Source organism: Terrapene carolina, unplaced genomic scaffold (assembly GCF_002925995.2).
Source record: "Terrapene carolina triunguis isolate 2854851 unplaced genomic scaffold, T_m_triunguis-2.0 Scaffold88, whole genome shotgun sequence".
Lineage (NCBI taxonomy): Eukaryota > Metazoa > Chordata > Testudines > Emydidae > Terrapene > Terrapene triunguis.
Window position 1 is genome coordinate 21,198,979 of NW_020664439.1, and position 23,446 is coordinate 21,222,424.

Genomic DNA, 23,446 nt, shown 5'->3' on the forward strand with positions numbered 1-23,446 from the left:
GAGCACCTTGTTTTGTGCCCATAAGAAACATTCATGCTATTGGGATTTACATGTGTGTATAGAGCTAATAATTAAACTGGGGGGCCTGCTCTGGGAAAGTGCTGAACACCGTCAACTCCACTGTGCTGTAGGAGGCTTTGAGATCCTCAAATGCAAGGTGTTAAAGCAAATTCTAAGCTTTTCCTCTGCATAGTTTAGGGATGGCAGAAAGGAGTATAGTGGAAAATGAACAGATTCAGAGAAGTGGAGAGTAGCTGAAATAGATTAAAAACCCAGGTCTCCTGGACTCTTACTGGGGAATTAATAGGAGCTTGTGGGCAAAGCTGTTTACCTAGCAGTCTGAAACTAGGAGTCTGTTTGATTTTGTATGTCTGTCAATAAGCCATCCTAACAAAAATGTTCCTCTGAAGTAAGCGCATGTTACTAAGCAGACAGATGTCACATATATTTAACCAATGGAGAGGAGTGGGTAAGTGTGATTTTACAGCTGTTCAAGCTCAAGCAAGAGATAACACCTACTTCTTAGTGAGTCGGAGGAATACCACTGAGAATGGGGAACCTTCCTCCCAAAGGCCTTGCCCCAGGACAAGGCATCCTCTCCTCTTTCACATTCTCCAGTCTTGGAATGTCGTGGGCTCCCAGACTGAATTTCTTTCCCTGTCCCAGCTTTAAAATTTTTATGGTCAGATTGCTCATCCATGCTGACCTCATTCCCTCCAGTTTATTTAGACAAAACACATCCAGGCTGCTGTCTCACAACTAGGGAATGTGTTAGCTTCTCATGCTCTAGCAAGAACCAGCTATAACTTGTTCACAGTGAGAGAGAGCTCACACCAGTCCCACTGCCTATTTACCGTTACCTAAAGGGGCACCCAGTTTGCCTTTGAACCATCTGTTTCCAGCATTAATGGAGCAAGTAAACCTAGACAAAAGTGAGGCACTGTAAGAAGGTTTCTGTTCTACCACATGAAGTCCAGCAAGGCAATTTGAATACACTTTTCTCCGGGCCTCCAGCAAGTATTTTGGGTCTCTGTAATAAAAGATGACCATGGGAAAAGTGAGTAATAGAGGGGAGGGATAGCTCAATGGTTTGAGCATTAGCCTACTAAACCCAAGGTTGTGAGTTCAATCCTTGCAGGGGCCATTTAGGAAGCGGGGGCAAAAATCTGTCTGGGGATTGGTCCTGCTTTGAGCAAGGGATTGGACTAGATGACCTCCTGAGGTCCCTCCCAACCCTGATATTCTAGAGATAAGAGCCACTAGTAGTCTAGTTTGATGCCTGTGTGACAGGGCTGAGTCCTTCTCCTGCCGTTCCAGGTTACAAACAGCTCAGAGGCTATTTTTTGGTAAGCACCTCCTGTGGTTTATTTCAGTGTCCTTCCCCACCACCTTTACAAACTTGTGCAACTCCTTGTTTACACTAGCACACAATCCTTAGCTCCCTTAGCCAATGAGGGGGAGGGGAAGGAATCTTTCCCCTGGGAGATCTCTCTAAGGCTAGGCTCTGACTCTGAGCCTTTGCATTTCTTTCCTGTGTTTTCTACCTTCTGCCTGATGGGCTAATTAGCCTCTTAGCTCTCCTCAGCCCATCGCACACTATCAGTTAGGCACAGCCAGGGCCGGCTCCAGCATTTGTGCCGCCCCAAGCAAAAAAAAAAAAAAAAAAAGCCGCGATTGGTGGCGTCAGTTCAGCGGCAGGTCCTTCGCTCCTAGAGGGAGTGAGGGACCTGCTGCCCCCGAATTGCCGCAGGTGCTGCCCCTCTCCCTTGGCCGCCCCAAGCACCTGCTTGTTAAGCTGGTGCCTGGAGCCGGCCCTGGGCACAGCTCTTCTTAAGGAGGTCTACTCTAATTAAAGTTGCAGTGACAAGAGTGCTGGATCAGCTACTGTTGCTCAGCACTGTCACAGCCTCTGACCCAGGGGGCCAATATTACATCCTGACCTGCCTGTTTTTCCACAAGGAAGTGTTTACAGTGAGGGATTTGGCACTCAAAGCAAATCACGGGGAGTCTAAACTAGGGAGGGAAATGTAGTTAAAATAGATTTTAAATATGTTTACTAAGATTCATATTGCCTTGAGCAAAGTGGACCATGACTGAGACTCAGTCAGCATTTTTTATGACTGAATCAGTAAGAGAACATTTTTCACACTGAAGGATTTTAGGAGTTGAACTGCTCATTTTGTTACCATGGTAAAAAACATACACAAAGCAAACACCACTAGGTTACTATCATAGAGAGAGAGAGAGAGAGAGAACTTTAAAAAGGTATTATTTTTCATTTGGGCATATGGGAATGCTCAGAACTATACTCAGATCCATTTTAGGTAGGAAGTCTCCTTTGCAAACCATGGGCCTCAATTCTCAAACCTCATACCATGTTAATCAGTAGTACAGGAGCACTGAAGCCAGTGGAGAAACTTCAGTGTAGGAGTGGGATGAGAGCAGAATCAAGCGTCATAACTTTTACATCTTTGATACCAACCATGTGATATGGCTGGGACAGGGAGTTCTAAACCACTGTAATGGTTTTAGATTTCAGCTAGGGCAATAGCTTCAGCACATCTGGAGACCGTGCAAGTGGAGTTTGTTCAGATATCCTGAATCTTTTTCAGTCCCACTTCTAAAGCTGGTGAATACAAAAATATGAAAAATATTTCCTCCTTCAGGAACAGGTAGGTAGAATCATAGAATATCAGGGTTGGAAGGGACCTCAGGAGGTCATCTAGTCCAACCCCCTGCTCAAAGCAGGACCAATCCCCAACTAAATCATCCCAGCCAGGGCTTTGTCAAGCCTGACCTTAAAAACCTCTAAGGATGGAGATTCCACCACTTGCCTAGGTAACCCATTCCAGTGCTTCACCACCCTCCTAGTGAAAAAGTTTTTCCTAATATCCAACTAGGGTGACCAGACGTCCCGATTTTATCGGGACTGTCCCAATATTTCCTTGTTTGTCCCGCGTCCCGACCGATGTGCGGTCGGGACACTGGACAAACAAGGAAATGCTCCGGAGCCCAGAAGTGCTCGCGACCCCCCCGCTCCAACTCCGCCCCCTCCTCCCCCGATTGGCTCCCTCCCCAAATCCCCGCCTCTTCCCCAGGCTCACCATTCCTCCTCCCTCCACAAGCTCTGGAGGGAGGCCTGGAGACGCAGGGGAAGCGCGGGGTTGGGGTGAGTGAGAGTCTGGCCTGGCCCCAGTGCAGGCAGGACTCAGTCGGGCGGTAGGGAGAGGAGGGGGGCGGCCCGTGGGGCCAGGCAGCGGCTGTTCTCCCCCTCTGGGCAGCGGGACTCAGGAGCAGCTGCTGCTGCACCTCCCACTGCCGCGGGGGGAGGAAGCGGCCGATGGCCAAGCTCGGCGGCTGCGGCTCTGGCGCCCGGGCCTGCTGCGGGGACCTAGCAGTGCGCACGCTGCGCCCAGCCCCTGTCCAGTCGCGTCTGGGCTGCTGCCCAGCTGGTGCTATCCCACGGCAGCCCCGGAGTGGGGGCAGCAGGCCCCAGCCCCCTCGTCCCGCTCGGGTCCCGCAGGGGAACGAACGGGGCTGGGCTGCCGATGCCTCCGCCCCGGGGCCGCCGCGGGATAGCACCAGCTGGGCAGCAGCCTAGACGCGACTGGCCAGGGCCTGGGCGCAGCGTGCGCGCTGCTAGGTCCCCGCAGCAGGCCCGGGCGCCAGAGCCGCAGCCGCCGAGCTTGGCCATCGGCCGCTTCCTCCCCCGGCGGCAGTGGGAGCTGCAGCAGCGGCTGCTCCCGAGTCCCGCTGCCCAGGGGGGGAGAACAGCCGCCGCCAGGCCCCGCGGGCCGCCCCCCTCCTCTCCCTACCGCCCGACTGAGTCCTGCCTGCTCGGTGCCAGGCCGGACTCTCACTCACTCTGGCCCCGCGCTTCTCCTGCGTCTCCCGGGCCTCCCTCCAGTGCTTGTGGAGGAAGGGTGGTTTTTGTTTTTTTTTTGCACCGCGCCCCCCCGCCCCACGTCCCGATATTTGACTTGGGTGATCTGGTCACCCTATATCCAACCTAAACTTCCCGCACCGCAACTTGAGACCATTACTCCTTCTTCTGTCATCTGGTACCACTGAGAACAGGTAGCTCGTCCTCTGCTTATTTGGGAGGGGGTACAGATGGTGCAGGGTTTGAACAGAAACCTAGTTCCAATCGTGCTGATGCCCACCTCAGTCAGGACAGAAAGGGAGTGTTTTAGTGCTTCCCAGACAGTGACTGAGCCTGCCAGCGGCTGCAGTGAGTGAGAGGGAAGGCTGAGAACTGCAACTAATGCCTGCAGAGTGGCTGCTTTCAGAGGGTTGGAACAGTTGGAGTTTAAAAATAAAATAAAATAAAATAAAAATAATAAAAAAACCACCCAGAATCAAAGTGCGCTTTACCTTTGCCAGGACCCACAGGGAAGTAGGCAAGATGAGAGCGATAACTATGCAGACAGGTGGAATCCACTTTTCAATTTGAAATTGACCGTCTCAGCCACAGACTTCAGTAATCTGCTCCCTCTTTCACGTCACCTTTTCAGGAAGGAGAAGTCTCCAGGGTAGATAACTCTGATCGGCTTGTCCAGCTCTGCCAACCAAAGTGCCTAGGCCAGTTTAGCAGCATGTCCACGAGTGGTGACCTTTCAGCTCACCTTCCAAAGCCCTTTTGTCTAGATGTCAGTGGGAGAGTTCGAAACAATAATTGCCTGGTGCTATTCCGGACAGTCCAACACTGAGAAAAGTATGCCAAAGGTGTCAGACACTGGAAAGCATTTGTAATTCTGTTACATTGTCCAGACTTGAAGTCAACCTCTTCCTTTAGATTTCTACTTATACCAAATTCAACAAAAATGTCTTCCAGATTGGAGGTATGTAGGCAGGGGTCCTCTCTACCCCCCTGAGATCTCTCTCATGATGCTTTATTTTAAGATTGTGAAGCATAGGAAACAGGAGTTTAAGACCAAGCTAGCACCCTTCCCATTATATTATATTGGCTCATAGCAGAAAGCTTTGTGCTCACATTCAGAGCCTATCACATATAGATATGCAATTTCCTTGGGTTTCTTGTTAAATAAATGAGAAGATTAAATAAAGGGGTTGGGGAAAGGGCTGGTTTCTGTGAACTTTATCAGGTACCTGTCATAGCATATTTCAGCCCTAAGCCTCATTCAGTGGGATAAGTCATCATGAGTATTGCCAGTCTCATGAGATTGTTTCAATGAATTTATTCAGATTTTAAAATCAACCCATTTAAAAATTTGTATCGGTCCCAAGCTCCCTGGGTCTGACTTTTGATTTTAGAACTCTGAGCAGAAGTGTTTGCTGACTCCCACTCGCGTACGTGAGCATTTCAGGTTGAAAATTCATCCTGAAACAAGACAGACAGACAGCTATTTCCATCTCTTAACCCTGTTTGTGATAGCCTTTCCTCATCCTCTCCAGTGGTCTCATGCTCCCCTTTTCCCTAGCACTGTAAAATCCTCTTATTTTCTAACAAGAAGCCCTTGTGCTTTCACCCACATTCAGACAGGTGTTAGCTTTTAAGTCACATTCCATTCCCCTTCTCCCCTCAACAACAGGCTCAACCCTGCTCCCAGTCCTCCCACCAAGCAATCTTCTGCAGCTGGATTGGGGAGGAGGTATAGCTTTCCCTTGCTCCCTTATTTCCTAAGGTCCTACATGGATAGCCTTTCTTCTCACACTCTCCTCCTTTCAGGGGAATTGAAATCATTGCTGCCAGGATCTGTAGGGGATGGGAGGGGCTCCTTGACATCCTCCCTCCATGGTGCTTTTTCCAAGACTTTCCCAAGCTGCAATTACTGGTGGCTCACAGGAACTGCAGGGTAGCAATCAGCTCCAGTTGGGAGAAGAGCAGATCGTAGTGGAATTGCAGCCAATCCATCCAGAATTCCCAAGCAAGTACTTGTGAGATCAAAAGCAGAGTGAAGTACATGGCCAAAATTATGACATTCATGGTACTCCAGTGTTGGTAAACTTGGGTCACAGGGTGGAAGTTGCATGGTATTTCTCCTGTTCCCCTGATTTTCTCAGTTTCTTATGTGGTCAAGAGGATATACTCAGGATGGGGATACTCAGTCATTTACATTTAGTTTCTCAAAAGAAAAGTGTATGCCTAGTGACCACTTTATGCCAAGGAGGCTGGCACAAAAGGGTCCTCACATAAGTATCCCTGGACAATACCTGTAGAGTAAAGGGCCTCTACTATTGGTCAATTGAAGCAGAGGAAAAAAATTATTAGGGGCAGGAGAAGGCATTACCTGGGCAATTTTGTGCCTCAGTAGTGAGCAAATTAAGGTAGCCCTCTTGCCTGTGCATAACTGGTCCCTGTAGCCAAGGAATAAAAACACAATCTACCTACCTCAGTACCTGAATCAACATAAGGATGAATCTTGCCCTGAATAGTGTTATGACTTGGTTAAACCTCATTAAAAATGGTGGGTGTAACAGCTGCCCTTCACACAAGATAATTATTTACATTTAAGTTCCTTTATGGAACCAGGCAGCTGGTAGCAGCTTCACCCAAAACACAGGTATGTGTTGCTGTCCAAAAAGAGGCACATGAGAGACAGCTCAGGAATCTGAACTTATTCACTAGTGAAAACCCTCTGCCTGAAGACTGATGAAGCTGTGTGTCTGTTGGGTGTCAGAAGCAGCAGAAACACCACAGAAGAACACGGCCAGAACAAGCACAAGGAACATGGCCCTGAGATAAAAGCCTACAGATGGAGCTTTTAGGCTAAGTACTGGCTGGAAGGGGGCTTGGAAGTTGGAACTCTGAGCAAAGAAATTTTCTTCTGTTTGATTTCTGCTGTGTTCAGGGAAAGAGAACTTTGTACATTCTTTGTAAATAAACTGGACTTTGTCAAAGAAATACCTGAACTCCAATATCAGTTTCTCCTCCTAACCAAAACAGTCTTCTAGACACTTAATTCTGGCCAGCTGCTCTGGTCAAAAAGGGGTAACACTACACCAGCATTACATTTTAATGGAGTTCTCCAATATACATGGAAATAAATTAGGGGAAAAATTCTTCTAGCTCTTATCTGACTCTGGCATGCAGTGGCTTAGTATATTATCACTTCTGTAAATCCCTCAATTATGGGAAAGTCTCTTTATTACATTGGTTCACAGAAAGAAGTTATATCCTAATTTTAAAGGACAGTATCCCTGAAATCAGAATTCTCTTGTTGGATTTGAAAGTGTATTCCTTTATATATTCATGGCAACAACAAATATGGTGGTTCTGTAATTCTTCCCCATTTAGTAGGAAATAGGGTTTTTTGCTATAATTTTGGCTCCCAAAGTGGTAGTTACATATCTCAGTTTAAGAAAAAAAAAGGTTCCCAGAGACTAGAGCAAGGATAAATATGTATGTTGTGTACTCGTCCTGTACTAGTTCTTAGAAAGGTTTCTTAGCCCTTAAAACATTTCCTCTAAAGTATTTCTAGCCCTGATGGATCATGGGACAGCCAACCTTAAAAACAAAAAGACAAATCAGTTAAATCTTGGATTATGCTCTTGCTATTTTCCCCAATTCTCCCTTCAGATTTAAGATAATTTTGAAAGCTTGTTATCTCATGAAACACTAGATTAGGGTCCCAATTCTGCAAAGCAGTTAATCACTTAAATACTTCAATGCTTAATTAAGTTTACATACAAGGCAATTGGACATACTTAGACATATGTTTAAATGCTTTGCTGGATCCGGGTCCTTGATATTAATGCCTACTGAAAGATTTCAAGCATTCAGATAAGGTAAGAGTAATGGTTTCCAGTTCTAGAAATTGTGGCCACTAAAGCCCTTTTGGAATCATAATATGTGGGAGAGACATGGAAATATCACAGACATCAATACTTCCTGGTCCCAAATCACTCCTCTCTGACCTTGTTGTGCAAAACACCATGTAGCATATCAATAAAAGTAGTACATTTTTAATTCATCATGCACACCACCATGGTATGAAATCCTAAAAATAGATATAGAAAGTAAAATGATAATCTGAATTATGAAATTCTAATGCAAGATATATTCTGAGCTACCAGGGATCCTAGAATTACAGTGATATAAAGCAGTCATGAAATACTGGAATTTAAATTTGTCACAGGTCACTCATTATAGCAATGACTTTTTAGCAGCAATTCAGTAGTCAATGGAGTCCCAGCAGGCCAGTGTCCTGTGCTCTGGAGTAAAGCACCCTGAACTGCAAGTGTTCTACCCCTTCCTGTCTGGGTGAAGAGACAGCTTTAAACCTGTACTCTCTAATAAGGCCAGTCCCTACTCCTGTTGTCAACATTCCTTCCCTATTTTACCAGCTCACGGCAGGAATTTGGAAGGAGTGAAGCCTATAGACTCAAAGTTACAACACAACAGAACCCTGTAACATCATGGCACCCACTTCTCACAAACACTCCCTTTCTGGTCTGGTGTGTCTGAATTCTTTAAACCAGCCCCAGCCCTGCTATTCAGCCATACCCCCACAGCTTCCTCCCTGGAGGCAATGGTTTCACCCTCTTAGTCTGTTCTGCCCCCAGCTAGCTCTCCAGTTGGGCCCCCTGATAGTTCAGTCCCCTTCTAAGGGAACAGGGTTTACTGCTGTCTAGCTGTAGGCCCTTCCCCAGTGGCCTATGGTGGGTGGGACCAGGAACCCCAAGAAGAGTGGCCATGAACTGCTGTGTCCACGTAGAAAACCTACCTTCAGTTCCCCGGACCACTTCCCCACAGCCCCAGCCTTCACTGATATCTTACCCTTAGCTCAGGGCTCTTCTAAGGTGAGGCCCAGCAGCCAGTCAAGAGCCCTTCCTCACTCCCTCAGCCCTTACTAACACTGAGTTGCCTATTATGCTGCAATTCCCTTCAGCCAGCCAGGTGCACCAGCTATACTCTTCTAGCTCCAACAATGAACTGCCTATCTCTGGCTTTGCAGCTTTTTTTTATAGGACCTTCCTGGGCCCTGATTGGCTGTGCCCTGCAGCCTCTGTGATTGGCTGCTTCATTTGAAGCCACTCTAGCCTGCTTAGAGGATCTCTCCACTGCTCCTTTCTTGGGTGAGTGTGGCAGGACCCTGAGGCGTCCAGCAGGGGCCTCTGGGCCTAGTCCACTCCTCTCAAACCCCTAATTGGACTATGTCTCAAGTAGTTATGAAATCCAGTCCCAGCACAGATTTGTGATTTCCAGAGGAAGATGATAATCCCTCTGAAGACAAGAGGGATTATCTACCCCAATCTTCCACAGGAAAAAATTCTGTCCTGAATCCCCAATATGATGATCAATAGAACCCTTGCAACCAAACAAAAATTATACACAATCCAAGCCAACACTCCACGAATGCCAAACCACGACCTATGGGCCCATTTCATGCCCAGGTGGCAAATCCAAAACTTGTTGATGGGTGATCTTACAAGTTAGGGTGGGAAAATGGGAAGATTTTTATTGGTCTAACAAGGGGAAGCTGGTAAGTGCTGCTCTTCATTCTTTCATCTCCTTTCCTCATGCCAATCCCATTACATGGTTTTAAAACTATCCAATGGTGGAGCCACTTGCAGTGTACCAAAATAAGCCTGTTCTGTTGAGCAATTAGAGGAGGTCCTCCTGTCTTCTTTGGCACCAGGCTGGAAGATGTGGTAAATCACATGCCTATGGCAAGTAAGGAGGCAGGATTTTTTGTGGCTAATCAGATAAATAAATAAATCAGTCCAGGTAACCAGAAAAATAAATTACAAATACAAAGAACAAGATTTTGATCTTCCAATGCTATAGGGTTAGACATTTGTCTGTAGAGTTGAATATAAAATTTCCATAAACAAATGCTATTCATCTGAACCCTACTGCACGTAGGCCATCCAGACACCTTTTTCCATTTCAACTGCTGCCAGTTGGGGTTGTCAATTTGGACCAGACTCAGCTTTACATTACTTAAATTTTCAGGCTCAGATGGATGAAAAAACTGCTGGTTAAGAAGCAAACTTATTTTCAGCCAGGATTCCAGGGATCTCAAAAGGGCATGTTCATTTTTAAAAAAAGAATCTGTACTTCCTGTTTAGCCTTCTGAGTAGGGTTCTTTTTAAAATAAGAATGTGCATTCTCTTCATCTCTTGAAGAGAGTGAACTTTTTGCTGCCCTAGTAATTTTACTGGTTCTCTTTAGCAGATTGCTTTTGATGTGGTGTAGGCACGAATTTGCTCTACAATTACCTTTCAAGTTGTTTTCCTTTTTTCTTTCAGCCACAGAGAAACGCAAGCTTTGTCCTGGGAAATTTCTTTAGAGAAGGGTCACACGAGACACTTGTTGCCCAGTCACTTGCAGGGAAGACAGATTCTGATTTTGTTTATATTTCTAGTAAGCCTCTAGAGTCACAGCATATGCCTGGATGACTACATTGGATCATCCCCTCCCCTTTTTTCCCCACCAAGTTGACGAAACCCCATGTACATTGTCAGTTTGTTGTTAATAGGAGGGGGATTGAGTGTAGGTCAATCCCCTTCCCTCCAGCTCCACACAAGCCACAGTCTGTGATCTCCAGAGGTTTGGAATGCCACAGTAGGCGCAGCATGGCTGGGAAGAAAGAGGGCTTTGGTACATGGGTGATAAGCAGCTTTGAAACAACTAATGTCGGTAATATAAAGATGAATGGGTAGATAATAAATAGATGGATGAAAGGGTGGGGGCAGAGGCTGGGGATGGCCATTCCCCATGGCATCATCTCCCTCCAAACGCAGAGGGGAATACTTGTTGGAATCAGTGCTGACCCTGCCAACATTAATAAGCTCAGACTGCACCTCCATATATGCAAACACTCACTGAAGTGGGAGCTTGTGAGCCGCCACTTGGTGGAAAAGCTATGCTGGCATAGGGAGCTCTGGGAATCTTGTGAAGGCAACAACTTCTGCACAACCATCCTGTCCTTCAGCAGATGATGGATGTTGGGACTTCCATGAGTTAGGAGGGCTACCTTTTGTCCACTCCATGGTTGACAGGGTAAGTATATTCTGCCTTTGATGGACGATTCCAACAAACATTTTGAGTTTCCTTGCCCTTCCACAGGTTTTTCTAGTATGATTTGGCTCTTCCATTGCATACTCATCAAATCTGAAAAGTGATAGTGCTCCATATGTACACTGATCTGCTAACTAGAGAAAGTCTTCTTTTGTTCTTGATATTTGTCTGTTTTCTGATAGTTGCTAACAGAAGCTCATCAAAACCAACATAGCTACAGCTTCACACAATCAGGAATCTCCATGAGAGCAAAATTTCTATTTTAAATTAATAAAATACCTCAATTAATTCAGGTATGTTGTTTATATTGTATGATAAATCAAGAAAAGGAAAAAAACACTTTCATGGATAAAGCTCTAAAAGTTTTTGGTTTAACATCTTCTAACACTACTTGTTTTTTCCCTTCTGTTTCCTTAGCTTAAATTATCCTCTAAAACATAATGTGCCAATGAATTTTGACCAGTGTATTAGATGGGGGGGATAGCTCAGTGGCCTGCTAAACCCAGGGGTGTGAGTTCAATCCTTGAGGGGGCCACTTAGGAATCTGGGGCAAAATCAGTACTTGGTCCTGCTAGTGAAGGCAGGGGGCTGGACTCGATGACCTTTCAAGGTCCCTTCCAGTTCTAGGAGATAGGATATCTCTATTTATTTATTTATTTATAATCAATAAAACATAACAAAGGTTGTGGTTATGATACATATCCATATGCCTTGGGTGCATTGTGAGATATATGATCCACAATGCAGGTTGCCTGCAACCACATGAGAAGTGTGGGTATCATGTAATCCAAAGTTACAAAACTGTACTAACTTGAGGCAAAGTAATCTTTTTTAAATGGGCAAGTTAGTTTTAAATTATCATTATGGTGGGAGAGGGGCAGGTAGATTTTGTGCCAAGGATGATAAATTTATGAAAATTTTGCAAAACTGGTGTAATCGGATTGCTTTTGTGATGTACATTTAAAACCTTCTTATCTTGATGCTTAAACATAGTTTGTTTTAAAATATAAGTCCATACCCATATATAAAAACTCTCCTGATCTGGAGTACAATTGGCATAGTTAGTTTTGAAATTGGTACCTGGAGACTTTAGCAGGTAAGATCCAATTCTGTGAGGTGTTGAATGCCACCTGCAAGGTGCTAAGTGCCCTCAACACCCATTCTGCACCTTCCAGGAGGTACTCAGCACATTGCAGAATTGGGCCTACAATAAGAATGTTCATTCATTCCTCCCTCTCCTTCCTCTCCCCTCCCACCACAAACAACAGTTTTCCTGGGAACAGGGTTCAGAACAAAAGCATTGTTTTAAAGTTCTAATCCAATTCCCCCTGACTTCATTGGGCTTTGGATCAGACTCTTAAAGTCAACTATATATTTCATAAACCTTTATTTTCACCTTTCTGACAGAGCTGGACAAATAATTTTAGTGAAAGATTTGACCAATGTAACTTGTTTTCAGTTTGTAACTTGTCCATTAACAAACTATTATTTTTCTCAACTGTACTTGGTATTCAAAATCATTGTTGAATAAACTTATTTTTTTAATAGTTACTGAGTTGTAGATTCCTGTGCAAGTCGCTTGTTGAAGAATTAGTTATTAACAATTAAGGAGGTATTGATTTATTTTGACTGCACACTTGGGTTACATGGCATTGTTCTGCTCTTGGAGTAAAACATTATAACTCTTATAAGCACATTACTGAGGGAATATGTATGTTTGTGGTTTCAAATTTTGCTTTTAATCAGTTTTCTCCAATATTTGCTTTTTGTGTAAACATTCCTCTGTTAAATTTATTGATAAGAATATCATTGGAAGGTGAATGCTAAAATGGAGCACATACAGTACAAACAAATTTAGTGGATTTATGCCAAGGAATAGTCTCTCTCTCCACTCAGCCTCCTCCCCCTCCAAAAAATTTAGCTATTTGATCAACTCATCTCTTCACGGAAAAATAACAAACAGAAATCTAAAAGTTGAGCTCTTGTTGATTTCAGCTGCTGGATCCAGTTCCAGTGCTTGGCACATTTTTGTGTTAGCTCACCGCTGCTCTCTGTCTTTCTACAGGTTGTTTACTGGAAAAGGAGGATTGGACACAGTGAGCCCTTGTCTGTGTTCAACAACTTTGCTAGACTTGCTTTCCCGCATCTTCCCTTCTCCGGTTTGGCAGTCAGCAGAATATGAACATAAACACAATGATTGTAGACTGAGCTTCAGTCTACTGTAAGGCCCACACTTCCATGTATCCACTAATCCTGGATGCTGAAGCGTGGGACAATACTTCTTGGTGAAGGAGGAAAATGTTGCATCTTACTTATTACATAGCATTACTGTGTTTATTACAATAAGAGAAAGGCAATGAAGTAAAGTCTTCCCTGTTACTCTTGTACAACTCCATTTATAATCAGTTCTTAGAAACGGAGCTGGTTGCATGGGTTAACAGCGGCCAGAGCTGACTTTAGCTGTTAGCTTGCAGTTCTGTTGTGAATTTTCATCAAATTTAGAGCATTTAGAATTCACTTTGTTCAAACTCTATAGGCCAAATGCTGATATTATCTATGCTGGTGTAAATCCAGAATATCCCAGTTGAAATCAATTAGCTATTCCAGATTTACACAGTGTCACGGATGCCAGAGTTTGACCTGAAAACCTGAGATAAATGAAGTGGAAACAGTACAGATTCGGAGCTGAAATCTGTCCTATTGAAGTCAATAGCATTTCAGTGGGACTGGGATTTGTCACAGATAACTGAAGAAAATACAAAAAGATGTCAAGAAATTGGGCCAAGTTCAGCAGTGATATATTCAGTGTGCAGGTTCCATAGTTGGGCGTAAATGAGCCAGAAAAAGGCTAGATTCATTTGTAGTAGTACAAGGTAATACAAGTTATAAGGCATATGATAGGTTGGTACATCATTAAAACTGTAAATAGTCACTATATGCAGTGTTGTTGTAGCCATGTTGGTACCAGGATATTAAGGAGACAGGGTGGGTGAGGTATTATCTTTGTTGGTCCAATAAAAGATATTACAGTTCCCAACTTGTCTCTCTCCAAATAATCATGGCTATGTAGTGCAGCAGTATGTACATCAGGGGTTGAATTGCAATCTGCTGTCTACATGATTCACAGATATGTACCCTCATGATACCAGTAAAATACTGATGTAGGGCCATGCCTTAGGGCCCTAAAGTAGTTAGTGTCTGCCAATGGCACCAAACGGGTTAAGAGATTATATTTAGGTCATTTAAATTTGTGCACTGCTTTGTTTTTTTTCTAGTTCTCAAGGACTGTTTTAATTGTAGCTTTAAACCATAAATCTCAGCTTCTGTGGTTTGTTTGGGAGTTTCCATGTACAGCATTTGCCACCAGCTGCTTGATGCAGTCCTGTAATGAACATTTGCATGGATATTATAGTTTTTGTGCATAACATCCTCTCGTTTTTATACACCGTGCTATGGCAGTTTAGCAGCATTTGCCCGCTTACCTATAAAATATGCCTTTGTTGTTGCTCCTTACCCTATGCCTCTTCCATACAGCCTTTATGGACCCAGGCCTAAGGAGGTACAGGGAAATCCTTAGTGAATAGTGGAATGCAGTGGCTCATGTGAATGATGAACAGTTTTTACATGTTGAAATAAACTATGATAACACCGCCCCCTATTGTACATTGAATGTACAGACACTGTTTGACTGCAAATGAATGAAAATGTTGCCTGAAGAGGCTTTTATAGACACTACACTGTCATGATTAGTCACTAATTGCTTTGGTCTCTCTTCCCATTATGGTTTACCCTTGTTTCTGTGCATTTCTCTTTGCTTTAGTATAGAATGCTGGCAGAAAAATAAGTGTAATTGGGATTAACATAAAAGTCTCCTGTGGAACAAGGACCAAGGCTTTCAAACAGTTAAGCCATGTTTTGGGGCTATATGTATTTGAGGGAGAAGGGTGGCAGAAGACAGCTGTAAAAATGTGGCCTCTGTATTGCCTACATGACATGGAAGAGTTCCCCATACCAGCCTCAGCAATTCAGGATGGGAAACCCAGGAAAGGTCATGGGATCTTCATTTACATATTTCCAGTAGCCTTAGTCCATGTACAAGTGATACAAAGGCACCTCCATTGTTTTTGCAGCCCAAAGGCTGAAATTATTGATATTAGGTAGGGGAACTGTGCTGCAGACCTATGCCCCAGCTCTGCGCTGGGTGGATGAATTTCCGCATCGCCAATTCACTCTTCTGTACTGCACCCACATAAAACCTGTGTATTTAGGCTTTATGCAAATGAAGTGAAATTTTCCCTCTAATGCAGACAGGCTAAACAAGTGCATCACTGAAGGTTTTTATGAAGGATTTTAGTGGTATTCTAAGGTACTCTGGTGCAGTCCTCTGCACCAAGATGGATTTCATACTTAGAGACATTTAGAAGTTTGTTAAAGATTAAAGACAAAATAATCTTCAAACAAAAGAAGATTTCAGTGCATACTATCATTAAATGCTCTTCCTAAAACTCCACTAATTTATTATTTTTTCTGGTTGTATCTCTTCCAAACAACTTCTTTTATTACATCATAATGAGTTGTGGTAAGTATTAGTTTTATCTCATCACTAGATCATGCAGAACCAATTTGAAGTTAATAGTAGCATAACGAACTCAGAGCAACCACTGTTATTTACACTGTCAAATCAAAAGGAAAAAATAAATGGTGATGTTATATCACCTGTTGCTTTGGTGACTGGGAGAAGGTTTTGTATGCAAGTTGTATCTTATATTGATTTGTGGAGACAAAAGCCAAAAGCAAAGAAATTGATCAAATACCATTAATGGGAATTTTATTTTCACTTAATTTATTGTATAATTGTATTAATGTGTCTTAGTAGTTCTAAAAAGTAAAGATTAAAAAGACAAGTAATTTATTTCATGATTATGTAAAAATAAGGGCATTTAGACCTTAATCTGTAATATTTTTGTCTTAAAATAGAATCTGCCTAGATGTAGCTTTTAACAGAGCTTTCACTACAGTCTGGCCTTTTCTTAGTTATACTAGAACATCAACACTGTAAGACTGGAATAGCCCAATGCTCCGTCTGTTCTGGTATCTTGTGCCTGATACTGGAATCATATAAAAAGCGAGATCCACTGGTGTAGCATTACACAGCTTAGTGTAAGAATTTTTTTCACCGCTGCTGGTGGGCAGTTTATGTCCAGAAACACAAGAACTGATCAGACTGGAAATTTTATCCTGCCAATATATGTGCAGATGCTATTCTTGTTTATAAAAATGCCTAGTCATTTCCAAATCTTGTTAGTCTATTTGCTTCAATATCATCAAGCAGCAAATCATACAGTCTAGCAATATGGTATATTAAAATATATTTAATTTTACCTCTTGTACATTTGTTGTCTAATTTCATTAAGTTCTCTCTGTTAAACATTTCCATTACATTAGTGCCTATGGGTCCCAGTGAGGCTGGGACTCCATAGTACTAGGTGCTGTACAAACATAGATAATAGTCCCTGTTGTGGTCATTTTACAAGCTAAGACCTCAATCCTGCAAACACTTACAGATTTGACTCTCTATATCATGCATATTGTACTAAGGGTGTAGGGCTGTACTTTTGCAACTGGTGCTCATTTAGATCCTTCCTCTCCTCATCTTAACAGAGAAATGCTTCAAGTATGATGCGGGAGTTGGGGGGGGGGGGTCAGACCATTTTTCCACTTTTGTGCAGCCAGGCCCACACAAATCATACCAGTCCTAGCCTAAGTGTAGCCTTCTTCTTTAAGAGGCCTTCCCTCATACACCCTCATAGTCAGAGTTGCTGTGCACCAATCACTCCCCTTGAAATCAATGGGAGTTGTAGGTGCTCAATCTATTTGAAAATCAGGCCTTTGGTGTTTAGGGCTCAACAAAATCAAACCTCATTTGTCAGAATCCTGAACTTCAGAGTCACCTTAAGCCTTTCAATTGGCTAATCAAAAGAAAATGGAAATAAGTTCAGTTTTCCAAACCCAAGCAATCAAAAATGAGACACCTTCCCCCCCCCACCCCAAATCACAGGTGGCTTAAAAATAGTGTGTGGTTTTTTAAGATATATTTTGGGTTCTTTATATTTACCACTTGGGTTTTGCACCTTTAGGTCACACACAGGTCACATTTTGAAGCTTTTCTTCATACTTTTAAAATTTGAGAGCTGAGATGCTCATGATTCCAAGAGCTGAGGCTTTAAGAAACACACCCAATGTTACAGAAATCACAAGCATTGGCAACACTGCATGTTCTAGATATTTGTCTGCCTGGTACATACCACTGACAGCAGGATTTGTCTCTCACACACTTCCTCTTCCCTTGGGCTGAGCATTCATTTCTTGAGAACTCCAATGATTACCAATGACTCGCAGCTGTCTTAGGTGAGTCAGGCTTCACTGGGATCTAGCTGTTTCCTTTCTACTTCCCTGGCCTGACAGAGCAGTTTCTCTGGGTCCAAGTTTCCCCTAGATCAGCTTTGATCCTTCAGCTTCTGCTATGACATGATCAGCTTTGGCGAAGCTTTCTCTTACTAGGGACACAGAGACAGGGAGTGTCATGGCCACAAGGGTTCCCTCTTGGGGCTAAAAAAAGGGACTTGGTATATTTCCTCAAAATTCTCTCATAAGAACTGACATGTTCTTGCTCTTAATAGATGCCCTCCTATAATGTACACTACCTAAAAAAGTACACTTTCCCCCATGTCAATCAATTAGCAATAAAGCTGATCTTGCTCAAGCCACAAAGTTAACGAGGTTTAACCTATTTCCTTATAATGCATTGATTGTCTTTGCTGAAACTGAGATTAAGGATATTTTCTGGGGGGAAAAAATCACACCAGATATCTTTCCAGGTACTTTACAGAGACTGTGGTTCCATTAAATGATTGTATTTTGGCCTATACAGCTGGAGATAAAAGTTTACACTCATGATACAGCTGGAGAGGTCATTAAAAGATCTAGAGAAATCCATCTGTGACTCTCACTCTATAAAGGTTTTATGTAACAGTTTTATCTAACCAAGATGGAATTGAATAACACATTGCAAGCTGAAAATCTTATAATGCTTTCCAAAGCCTGGATTATGAACAGGGAGATAAAATGGATTGCCTTATGGTCTGGCTGATAAGAAAGAGAAGAGCTCTAGATTTGCTGGTGATATATTATAGCTAGATGTGGTTAAGGGTTTTCCCCCAAAATTAAGTTTGTAAAGCATGATAGTGTGATACCTGGGATGAATTTGACCTATTACTTTCACTGGAGTTATGTCAAGGATGAATTTGGCCCTTTTTGCTACCAAAAGGTTCTGGAAGAATTTAAGGAATGAGTATGTTTTAACAAAATTATTGGAGACCAAAGGGTGATTAAGAAATAAGCATTGTGGAGAACTGTCATTTCTGCTTCTGAGAGTCTTCACACAGGGAAAACCCAAATACTGAGTTGTCATTTGACTAAAGAACTGTTCTTTGTCTATTTGCAATATACAGGAAATAAGTAGAGACTCATTTCTTAGGTAATTTAGTAGTCTCTTAGAACAGCTTTGATGATGCCGTTTGCGGTTACACATAGGCTTCAAGGCTACTATAATCCAGTTGGAGTCAAGGGAGTTACACCAGAGATAACTTTTACCTCTGATATCTTCCAAGAATGTTGGGTAGTAATAAATGTATCAATCATTTATATTATAATGGTATGAATAAATGTATTCCTGTCTGTATATGTATGAGTTCAATAAATGTTCTTGATATTAGCCTAATATAGCTACAGCGGTCTAGCTAGGAACTTCGATATTTGGGCCCTTTATTCTCCTTATATGGAAAAGCCATTGCCTACGTTGTATGTGAGAGGATATTCTGCTGCCAGCTGCATCCCCCATATAGAATTAGGAATATTCTAACAACATAAGCATCCTGAGCAAGTGTTTCTCAGAAGTAGGAGGGCTGGAGAATAGGGTCCTTAGCTGCTGTTATTTAGGGTCTGATTGTAATACCCCTATTTATATGGAGTAGCACTTCACTCCACAAGTAGTCCAGTAGGGCTAGTTATGAGGTAAGGTGTTAGTCAACACAAGTAAGGGTATCACAGTCTGGTCCTTAGCAAACTGTTATTTAGCCAATGTTCTAACAGGCATAAACAGACAGAATTCAGGTGAATAGAACTAAGAATATAGCAGCAGAACAAATTTAGAAGACAATAAAAGATTTAATTAGATAATGGATGGGATTTTCAAAGGAGCCTAATGGAGTTAGGTACCAACCCTCGGTTCCTCTGAAAATCCTAGCCCTTGACTACTTTCTGGGGTATAAAAGGAACTGAAGCAGTTGGATGTTAGCATCTATGAAACGACACTGATGTATTTAGCTACATGAATTCCCCCCATAAGTCTGTCTGTACGTACACTTCCTTGTTCAGGCTGTCATAGGGATTGTGCCTACTCCCACTGAAGCAACTGGAATTTTTGCCATTAATTTAAATGCAAACAAGATTGAACCTCTAATGTCCTTTTAATTTCCTTTTGCCAATTCATATAATACTTACAAAATATAACATCCCCTAAAACCAGTAATTTACAACAGTCAAAATATACCTCCCACAATATTATGTACAGATAAAACTACAGTATTATATCACACCTGAATTTGCCTGAATTTACCAAAAAAGTAACTAACTTTAGAAGATATACTTCTCATCATTTAAAGTTCAAACTATGTAAGATACTCAGCGAGAGACACTTGCCCATAAAATGAGACCCTAAGTTTTCATGGTAGTTTATAGGGAGTGAGTGTAACTGGGTAACTTTCACTGATAGTTGTACCACTACATCTCTATGCTTTGCTTTGAAAATGTAACCTATTATAAAATTCAACATCACATCCTTTGTGCCATCATGTTACTATATCAAAATAGAAGATTTTGTTATTTTATCACCATCTTGGGGTAGATAGCTTCCAGCATCCCGTGACTGGAGAGGATAGTTCTATTATTACCACCAGTCTCAATAATGTTCAAAAACCATCATGTCCTAGAAGGAAACATACATTAGAAAGATACCATTAGATGTGTTTAGAGATACACTGTAGGTCCTTTCCCTGAACAGTTATATTATTTTAGCCATTGCCACATGTTGCTACTCCCAGTTTGATTGGCCATTGTTGGTATGTGTATTTGTAGTGATTGTGGTTATTACATAATGTTTGTACTGCTATCAGACACCATAAGTAAGTGGCAGTGGCATTATGAACCCCCATGCAGGGCACAATTTTGCACGAGTTTGTGACTGCAACACAGTTTAGTGGAGATACTAAAGTGTTTGATCCTACATTCAGAGACTTTACACCATGGAGGGCAATATACGTCCCAAGATTGGAAAGGTAGGACCAACACAGCATTTGAAACCTTTATTAAATGACTCTGAGTTCAGATTGTAAGATTTTTGGGGCAGGGACTCCCTTTTGTGATGTGTTTGTATAGTTCCTAGGACATTGGTGCCCCGATGCACGACTGGCATTACCACTATATAAATAAATAATAATGGGATATAATTATTAGGGTGAATATTCTGATGTAATAGAGTCATTTGCATTGCACTGACAACATAAACCAGCCCTGACACCAGCTTAACCAGGGACAATCTCCCCACTGTCAGAGTCAACACAGAGCTTCATATACCTCTCAATTTTGCTACTACCAGCACAACAGGGAAAGAGAAGAAAGGCTGGCACTCCCTGTGCTATACTGAAACTCATTGGGGTTTTGGTCCCCGTCACTCTTGCAGCCAGCATAAAGTGATGTAGTGGACCGGGCCAGGCAGGGCAAAGGTAAGCTTAAAGCCACTTTTGTATACACAACCCATGGCCCTCTACATACTTCAGCATCGAGCTCTGGTGTTGTTGTGTGTGTGTGTGTGTGTTTTTTTTTTAACAGTTTAAACCCAAACAGAAATAGAAAAGTTAGGAATCATTAAAGGGTTATTTAAAAGGGACCAACACTGCTAAGGTAAAGAAACTGAAGTGTAAAGGCTGTAAAAACAAGTCAATTATATTGGGATGACAGCTGGCAGAGATCAATAAAGATGTAATTCAGGTTGAAATTGAAAAGAATAAACTGGAGTTTGACTTTCATTTAACATAAAACAAATATTTATGAATATGATGATAAAATTGTAAAATTATTTGCTTTGGCGGTGCATTCAACAGGTGCTTCTCCACTTTATTTTATGGGAGCAGTATCATTCACTTAGTTAAATAAAAAGGAAATAAATACCCTGTTAATTCAGAGAACAAGTGGAGGGAAAACATTACTGCATTCAGTAAACATTCTTTTCAATATTATCGATAATAGAAGTCACAATCAAGAGAAATACATTCTTCTTTTAACTGCAGCATTTAACAAAAATGGATGAGCTACAGAAGAATATTATGAATAGTCCTACTAGTGAACATGTAATACCAGGCATGATTACAGAACGATCACGCTGCAAACCACCTCTTGTGGCTTGCCAAATAGCTAGTTAATTTTTAAAAATATATTTAATAGAAAATTTGCCACACCGATACTGGCACTAAATCAGAGATACATTAGTTTTATTTCCAGTTTGTTTTCCTCTTTCCCTCCTTCTCTTGAGATAAGCAAAATCATAATTTTTTCTAAAAGCAGGAGAAATCCAGCAGACCTAAATCCTGTTGCCCACTTCTGTTACTACTGAATAATGAATAAGAACGATTGTAAATAATATGAGCCAGGAACCTGGCTCTTGCCTCTATATCCTCTGTGGATGGAGAGTTACATTTGGAGGACAGCTGGTAATGCCTTGATGTAGAAAAAATTCCCAAGTGATGTAAAGCCGGTGTAGCACTCCTGGTTCCCTCACTCCTGGGAAGAAATGAACTGAGATGCAAGGCAGCGCACTCAGGCAATCCTCACACAGCAGAATGATCCCTAGGGGAATACTCCATATGGAGTGATTTAGAACAGTCCTTAGGCTGCTAAAAATTATGAAGGGGAACATTTTGTCCTCCAGCTAACTCCAGAATTGAGAAAACTTAAAGCCACATTTTCCCTCAACCTCTGTGGGTTGGCTCGACCCAAGTATCTGGTCCTATGATTTAAGCATCAGAATATATATTACCTTGGATAATATAGCAGGCATGCTTTATTTTGGCAACATCAACAGCAATGCTGAAAGAGTTTATTACACGTTTTTAATGTGACAATGTTTGAAGTGATGCTTGTGCAGCACCTTCACTCAAAGAGGAAAAGACACCGGGGCAAGTTAGGTGTAGCTACCTGTTGGCTGTGTTAATCAGTAATGATTGTATGGAATATTTTTGTAAGTATACACTCTGGCGCTCATGCAGGAGTTAAAACAAATGTACACTCATCAGATGTAAACATCTGCAAAACTACTTCAAACCTCTTTATTCTACTTCAAAATCTTTCTAGAAACTCTTATTACCATGAAGCCTACAAAGAATGGCTAGATTGTGGATGTGCTGAGATCACAACCTATCATGCTGACAAGCACATTCTCATGGTTTCCTTGTACTCCCACCTCAGTCTGTCTGCATCTTTTGTGCCTTGTCTTATATGTAGATTGTCAGCTCTTTGGGGGCAGGGACTGTCTTTTTGTTTTGTGTTCGTATAGGACCCAGCACACTGCATCCTGGTCCATGACTGGGACTCCAAGACGCAAAGATAATACAAATAGTAAAAAGTAATAATATGGGCACTATGCAGAGGAGTCCTTTGGCTCATCTGCCTTTTATTATTTCAGCAAAGTCATTGGCACATTTAAAAAGGTTGGATAACTAAACAAAAGGAATGTGGTTTGAGAAAAGTGAACAAGTAATTAGAATAGGCTTGTCACTAGTATCACATAGAAGGAGGCACTCACACAAAAATGCCACCCTTAGCATGTAATAAATATTTGGGACTGAGAAGCAAGTGTGTGCTACTCTGCCTACCTGTGTTCGGGAAGAGGAGTAATGATATTACCAGAGCAAAAAGAGAGAGAAATCATTAATTGTTCCTAAATATATGGAGTCAAGTATCAGGGGGTAGCCGTGTTAGTCTGTACCTACAAAAACAACAAGGAGTCTGGTGGCACCTTAAAGACTAACAGATTTATTTGGGCATAAGCTTTCGTGGGTAAAAACCTCACTTCTTCAGATGCATAGAGTGAAAGTTACAGATGCAGGCATTATATACTGACACATGGAGAGCAGGGAGTTACTTCGCAAGTGGAGAACCAGTGTTGACAGGGCCAATTCAATCAGGGTGGATGTAGTCCACTCCCAATAATAAATGAGGAGGTGTCAATTCCAGGAGAGGAAAAGCTGCTTCTGTAATGAGCCAGCCACTCCCAGTCCCTATTCAAGCCCAGATTAATGGTGTTAAATTTGCAAATGAATTTTAGTTCTGCTGTTTCTCTTTGAA